This window comes from Portunus trituberculatus, chromosome 14 (assembly GCF_017591435.1).
Source record: "Portunus trituberculatus isolate SZX2019 chromosome 14, ASM1759143v1, whole genome shotgun sequence".
NCBI classification, from domain to species: Eukaryota; Metazoa; Arthropoda; class Malacostraca; order Decapoda; family Portunidae; genus Portunus; species Portunus trituberculatus.
This window is the reverse complement of record NC_059268.1, coordinates 2,068,591-2,077,153: the sequence shown is the minus strand read 5'-3', so window position 1 is coordinate 2,077,153 and position 8,563 is coordinate 2,068,591.

The following is an 8,563-nucleotide window of genomic DNA, read 5'->3' as shown; positions in this document are numbered from 1 at the left end:
TCACATGCCAAAGTGTGGCCCGTGACAAAGTGTTTAGTTGCGTCTTCTGCGCATGCGCAGAAGACAAAGATCGTGTCCTTCACTATTCACAAGACAACTAAATGCAATAAGTGTTATGTCCATTGTCAACACGTCTCAATTAAGTACAAAAGAGTCCGATTCTTCACTACTGATTTGGAACGAACGCATGCGGTAAAGAAGGTCGCGCGGTGTCCATTGCCTTAAGAACACTGAACTCCTTTCCTTCATTGTGACTGGACAAAAGCAGGTGTGTTAAGACAGGTAGTGTGAAGTGCAGTGGCTAACAGTGATGGCGAAGAGAAAGACACTATACCACACAGGAAAACAAAAGCTGAAGGAAGAGGGATATGGAAAGGAGAGCCGCCCACGCAAATACACAAACTGCTTTACTTCACTGTGTCTGGACAAAAGAAGGTGCGATAAAACAGGTAGTGTGAAGTGCAGTGGTTCCCGGTGACGGCAAAGGAAATGACACAAAACCACGCAGGAAAACAAGAGCTAGAGGAAGAGAAACATGGAACGCGAAGAGAAGAATAAGATCGAAAGCCGGACACACACAGACACAAACTCCTTTCCTTCACTGTGACTGGACAAAAGCTGGTGTAGTGGTGCACGTTGATGGCCACGGAAAAGAAACCAAACCTACATGGATACTAAACGAAAGGAAGAGAAATATTGACAAAGACTCAAAGGCAAAACGACCCTTCAGAACACCAGTACACCGTGTATGACTTTCCCCTCAGCAACCTTCCCTTAAGAGTAACATAAACTATTAGCCCTTACGAACTAACCACAACCTGCCACACTCCTATTCCCTCCCTTGCACTAGACTAACCTCCCTCACTCTCAGGTACCTCCAACGCTTTCCTATCAGCAAGCTTCCTTTAGGAGACACGTCAGTTATTGTCCCTATCAACTAAACACAAGACAACTGCCACACACCTATCCCTTCCCTTGCACTACACTAACCTTCTCCCTCACACTCAACTATCTCACAAGCTTTCCCACCATAAATAATCTTCCTGTCAAATAAACACAACTATTCTCTTTCCTTTATATCAGAGCGACTCCTCCACTCTCAGCACTCGTTCTACACAATAAGGCTCCACATTTTAAATCCCACACCTTACCCCTTATTCAATCAGCCTCGTTGAAGATATTATATAGTATGCAGTCTTGCCATCTCTCTGCTCCCTCACAAATAACGACTCTGGAAGTATCTATAATTGTACAGCGAGATGTTCCAATCAGCATAGCGCAAGGATACTGATACTGATGAGTGTTGCGCAATAACCTTTATAACGACAGCACTCTATCATGGTGTATAATTCAATGCTGCTGTGAGGGTTGGGTCTGGCAGGGTGATAAGGTGTCATCTTACCGCCTGTACATGATCGTCTCCACGCTCTCGCCAGTTCATACTCTGTTACACTGGAGGCTTGTATCTTCGTGGGTTATTAATTCAGTGTTACTACGAGGGATGGTTCTTTGAATGACAAAAGGGTGTTCGTTTTAATTCCTCCATATTACAATTTTAGATGCCTTATTTATTTATTTATCTATTTTTTGCTCGACACACTTTCGGGACTTTCATCTACAGTGAACCTTTTTTTTATCCTTTTATTTCTTATTTTGCCCATTTGACCAGAGCCCATTTCCCATTAAACTAATGAAATATTATCTATAAATTGGCATGCCCAATTCTTGCTTTTAACTTGTGAAGGTTGCTGCTTACCTGCACCTGACTTCCATGTGCTTTCCTTCCTTGATTTACCCTCATTTCATCTGGAAAGCCTTAGTGATGCACCAATTATCCTGTACCCTCACTTTCATCAGAGAGAGAGAGAGAGAGAGAGAGAGAGAGAGAGAGAGAGAGAGAGAGAGAGAGAGAGAGAGATATCAAGAGAGAGAGAGAGAGAGAGCGCAGTATTTATGAGTTAATGTCATTCTGATCATATCAACTTGGTCAAAACTTGTACCAAAGAGTCTTCATCACATGTAGCCAGTGTCCAGCTCCACTCCCGCGTGTAATAATGATGATCAAGGTGAGGTGATGGTGATAATAATAATAACAACAACAACAACAACAACAACAACAACAATAATAATACTGATAATAATAATAATATTAATGATAATAATAATAATAATAATAATAATAATAATAATAATAATAATAATAATAATAATAATAATAATAATAATAATAATAATAATAATAAAGATTACGTTGCTATAAATAATAATGATAAAAATGATAGATATAATTTTGACATTGGATAAAAAGAAATACTGACAACAATGGCGATATAAATAACGTTAACAACAACAACTAGTAAATAACAAACGTTCTGTCTGGCTCCAGGAGTGAAACTATTAAAATCGATGAGAAAATTCAGTAAAACGTGTGGCTCGGTAAAAATATCAACGGAAAGAATGAAAAACGTGCTAATTTCTTCTTTGAAAAGGTGAACAAATTCAACTCATGAGGAATCTCATTTTTGGTGAATATTGTTCACGAAATGATTAAATTTATTCTCGAACTGGAGAGAGAGAGAGAGAGAGAGAGAGAGAGAGAGAGAGAGAGAGAGAGAGAGAGAGAGAGAGAGAGAGAGAGAACATAGACAAACAGACAGACAGACAAACCAACCTTTAATTCACTTGTATGCATATGTATATTTTCTAAACAAGACAGTCTCTCTCTCTCTCTCTCTCTCTCTCTCTCTCTCTCTCTCTCTCTCTCTCTCATTTCTATGTAGTCTGAATAAAAATGAATATAATATCGACAAATATAAATAACACTATGGTACAGTACATGTATATTGTTAAGTAAATGATAAATAGATAAATAAATAAATAATAAACAAATTCACGATAACCATACGATTTTCCACGATTTTTCTATGATGCGATTTTCTACGATGCGGTTTTTTACGATGCGATTTCCTACGATACGATTTTCCACGATATTCCACGATAATATTTTCCACGGCCCGATTTTTCAAGATGCGATTTCCTTCGATACAATTTTCCACGATAATATTTCCCACGATGCGATTTTCTACGATGCGATTTTCCACGACAATATTTCCCACGATGCGATTTTCTACGATGCGATTTTCCACGATAATATTTCCCACGATGCGATTTTCTACGATGCTAATTTCTATGATACGATTTTCCACGATAATATTTTCCACTATGCGATTCCCTCGATGCGATTTCAGGATAACGAAGCGGTCGATGTTGACGAAACTCTTTAAATTGTACTTACATGGGTTGGTACTGGGCCGAACCCTTCCTCCCCAAGGGTCCATCCCAGTCCCGAGGGTGTGACAGCAGTGACGAGGCAACCTTGCCGCGCCTCACACGGATCGCCATGAGCAATGACCCACCACACACCACGCCCCAGCTACTGTCATGAAGTGAGTCCTCTCACCAGTAGAGGTCCCTCCTCGTCCTGCCAATGTCTGGTGCATAACGTACAGCGTGCCACACACCACACCTCCAGCCACTGACATGAAGCGAGCCCTCTCACCCCAAAAGGACCCCCTCGTACTGCCAGTGTCTGGTGTATGGCGCCCAGCGTGCCACACACCACACCTCCAGCCACTGACATGAAGCGAGCCCTCTCACCCCAAAAGGACCCCCCTCGTACTGCCAGTGTCTGGTGTATGGCGCCCAGCGTGCCACACACCACACCCCAGCGACTGGCATGAAGTGAGTCCTCTCACCCCAAAAGGACTCCCCTCGTACTGCCAGTGTCTGGTGCATGGCGCACAGCGTGCCACACACCACGCCCCAGCCACTGACATGAATTGAGTCCTCTCACCCCAAAAGGACCCCTTTCGTCTTGTCAGTGTCTGGTGCACGGTGCACAGCGTGCCACACTACGCCCAGCCACTGGCATGAAGTGAGCCCTCTCACCTCTAAAGGACTCCCCTCGTACTGCCAGTGTCTAGAGCATGGTGCACAGCGTGCCCTCGTTCATGGCGATTTATTCAGCCCAGTGCTACCACAATCAAGAGACACCCTCCACCAGACTCTATGGAAGAAGCCCTAATTTCCCTACCAGGACTCCCCCCTCTGGTCAACATCTGATGAATGGTAGACATTGATCCCTTGCTTATGGTAACTCCTTACTTAGTATGAGTCACTGCAAGTGGATGATTATTACTGAAGCTTGAGGCCGCAAAGGAAAAGAAGGACCTGCTGCCAGTTCCCTGCCTTGGGCCCCAGGAGGGACCCAACAGCCACCTTCTACCCCAGTGCGGCGCCCAAGGCCGCCACGGCCCTCAACAAATTTTGGCCGAAACTGTTTTCAAACTTATTTTAGATTTTGATCCGAATAGAAAATCATCGATTGCAAGTGAAAAACGAGGGTGTTTGAAAATTGTGGAAAATTAAGGTGATCAGTGAAACAACACAAGGCAGCTTTGCATCACTTCGTATAACATAAGGAGTGTGTACCTTGCACGTCTGTTGCCCGTGAATATCATGATGCACATGTTCCTAGATGCCTGGAAAGAGCCAGTAATGCACTGGCAGCTGCCTACTTCATGGCGGACTTCAGAAGATGAAGTACATTTCTGGACAGGGAGGATGAATGGACGTAAGTAAACATGTATACAAGAACTGCCACAGCTTGATCTACTTTAGCTTCTGATTTTCTTATGTCCTTCAATTTTTTTCTTTCATCTTTTTAATGACAGCATTCTGTAAATAGGAGGAAAAAAGGAAGGCATGAAGGGATGCGATAAAATGTTTTATTTTATGCTGCTGCTACTACTACTACTTCTAGTACTACTACTAGTACTACTACAACTATTAAAAATACATTTACAAAAAAACAACAACAACAACAATTATACTACTACTACTACTACTACTACTACTACTACTACTACTACTACTACTACTACTACTACTACTACTATTACCACTAATACAACTACTACTATTATCACTACTACTACTACTACTATTACCACTATTACTACTACATTATACTACTACTACTACTACCACCACCATCACCACTACTACTACTACTACTACTACTACTACTACTACTACTACTACTACTACTACTACTACTACTACTACTACTACTACTACTACTACTATTACTATTATTCCTACTGCTACTATTGCTATTACTACTATTACTATAACTGTTAATACGACTTAGTGACTGACTGTGTACGAAGACGAAAAGTTACGCTAGAGCTGCCGCGGCGGCTCTGCATGGCAGCCTACTAGACAAGCCACCCCGGCGGCCCTGCCAGTATAAGGGTTAATTCTGCTGATCAGACACACAGACACACGTGGAACAGTTTGAATGAAGAAGTTGTGTCTGCAACAAGTGTGCATACTTTTAAAGTAAGATTGGATAAGTGTAGATATGGAGACGGGGACACACGAGCATAAAGCCCAGGCCCTGTAAAACTACAACTAGGTAAATACACACACACACACACACACACACACACACACACACACACACGGCCCGGTAGCTCAGTGGTTAGAGCACAGGCTTCACAAGCCAGAGGACCGGGGCTCGATTCCCCGGCCGGGTGGAGATATTTGGGTGTGTCTCCTTTCACGTGTAGCCCCTGTTCACCTAGCAGTGAGTAGGTACGGGATGTAAATCGAGGAGTTGTGACCTTGTTGTCCCGGTGTGTGGTGTGTGCCTGGTCTCAGACCAATCCGAAGATCGGAAATAATGAGCTCTGAGCTCGTTCCGTAGGATAACGTCTGGCTGTCTCGTCAGAGACTGCAGCAGATCAAACAGTGAATTACACATTGCGTAGTGTAGTGGTTAGCACTCTCCACTCACAATCGAGAGGGCCGTTTTCGAGTCCCGGCGCGGCGAGGCAAATGGGCAAGCCTCTTAATGTATGGCCCCTGTTCACCTAGCAGTAAATAGGTACGGGATGTAACTGGAGTGGTTGTGGCCTCGCTTTCCCGGTGTGTGGAGTGTGTTGTGGTCTCATTCCTACCCGAAGACCGGCCTATGAGCTCTCTCTCTCTCTCTCTCTCTCTCTCTCTCTCTCTCTCTCTCTCTCTCTCTCTCTCTCTATATATATATATATATATATATATATATATATATATATATATATATATATATATATATATATATATATATATATATATACCAACCCATTTTCTTCAACATTTTTTTCTATATATCAAAGAAAACGTGTTTACATTATAGGATCCTTGATACTTTTAATTTCCAACACAGGAAAGACTGACATATATTGAGGAATTGATGAATAAATAAAACTAAATATTAAAGTCAATGAAACTAGAGGAACACGAAGAGATGAAATAAGAAAGAATAAATTAAGATTACGGGAAAGAATAATGAAGTCCATCCTTTCTTCATACTAACACTATCCAGTCTTCTATCCTTCCCTTAACTCCTTCAATACTGGGACACATTTTCACCTTGAAATTTGTGTACGATTAGACCATTTCATTGACATTAGGAAGGGTCTATGGAGGTCACAAGATTACTGGCCACAGTCTTCACTATTTTAATCCCCACATAAGTTTGTGAAGCTATATAAAATCACCAGATACTGAGCACAATGAATATGGAAACGCGTCATTGTACTGAATGGGTTAAACTGACACTATCATACACTATATTCCATCCTTCATACTAATACCATCCATTCTCTCCATCCTTCTCTTCTTTCATACTAATCCATCCATCCTTACTTTTCTTCGTGCTAATACCATCTATTCTATCCATCCTTCCCTTATACTGACACCATTCATTCTTCCATCCTAGCCAGTATGATTTCCCAAGTCCCCCCTATTGACAAAGAGGCGGGAAAGGGGGCAGGACACGAAGAAAACGGAGACACGAGAGGAAACGAGAAACGTCCCACGCCTTTATTTTCCCTGAGCCGTCCGTCACGCGAAACTACATCCGCGGATTCAAGGCAGGAGGAATGAGAGGAATGAGACAGACCCACGTGTCCCCTCACATTCCCCCCACTCCCCACACCTTCCCCAGCAGCACAGGTAATCACGCGCCCAATCCATCACCTTCACCTCTCCTGACATGACGTATAGCACGTCCACCTCACCTGCGCCGCGGTACAGTATTGCCAACCCGCCAGAATTAGGTTGAGCTTCTTTATGATCACGGCCAAGTTTTACAAAGGTTTCTAAGTGGCACAGAGGATAAGGAGGAAAAATTTACGTCTATTTGATTCAGTAAAAAGAAGAATTATTAAAAAGGACAGAGAGAAAAGGATTTTAAGTGGTACAAGAGTCTATTAGAATTAGTACAAAGATTTATTTAACCTCTTCAGTACTGGGACGCATTTTTACCACGAGTTTTGGGTACCATTAGAAGATTTTATTTACACTAGCAAGGGTTTATGGAGGTCAGAAGATTCATGGCCAAAGTCTTCACTATTTCAATCACTACACAAGTTTCTGAAGCTGTATAAAATCATCAAATAGTAAGCAGAATAAATATTAAGACACATCCTGGTACTGAATGGCTTAAAAAACGTACAGGAAAAGATTTTAAATGATACAAGAGTTAAAAGTGAAGGATTTAAGAATCGGTACAAATAAGATTGATTTAAAGAACATATAGGAAAGGATTTTAATGAAGGATTTACGTCTATTAGAATCAGTACAAAGAAGAATTTGTGAAAACACGTACGGGAAATGAAGAGTATCCATTACGAAAAAACATAACAAATTAAGAAAATAAGGCAGACTGCAAGGAACCATCAGGCTTATATGTGGCAGTCTACAACAGGCTACAACAAAGATAACATATGCAGATTTTTATTTTCCAATCTGTCTATCTATTTATCCATATATCTATCTATCTATCTATCTTCTTTATCTGTCTTCCAATTCATTTAGAGAGACTAATGTTTTCTTTATATTTCTTATACAAGTGTAGCTTAAGTGGCCTTCAACCCCTTCAGTACTGGGACACAATTTTACCTTCAGTTTTGTGTATGATTAAAAGACTTTATATACATTAAGAAGGGTCTATGGAGGTCAGAAGCTAAATGGCTGGAGTCTTCACTATTTCAAACCCCAACATAAGTTTCTAAAGGTGTACAGAATCACCAAACAGTAAGCAGAATGAATATGAGAACGCGTCATGGTACTCAAGGGGTTAAGTGGTGCAGGGGTTGTGATAGGGATAACGGTAGGATATTTCTCAGGATCAGTAACCAGGATAAGACAACAAATGATGGACTCAAATCATGATAAAAATTAACTAAGAAATATATACAGGAAATAACTGGTCTGGAAATAGTGTAGGCCTGATAGAAGTTAATAAGAGAGAACAAGAATTAAAGTACTCAAATATGATAAATAAAAAAAAAGTCAATAAATGAATAGATAGAAAAACAGATAAAAAAAAGAGATAGGAAAGAATTGGTTTTAAATTGAGTATGCCAGATAAAAGTTAGTAATTAGGGAGAACGAGAATTAATGGGCTCAAGCATGATGAAAAATAAGAGAGATAAAGATAGAGAGGAAAGAC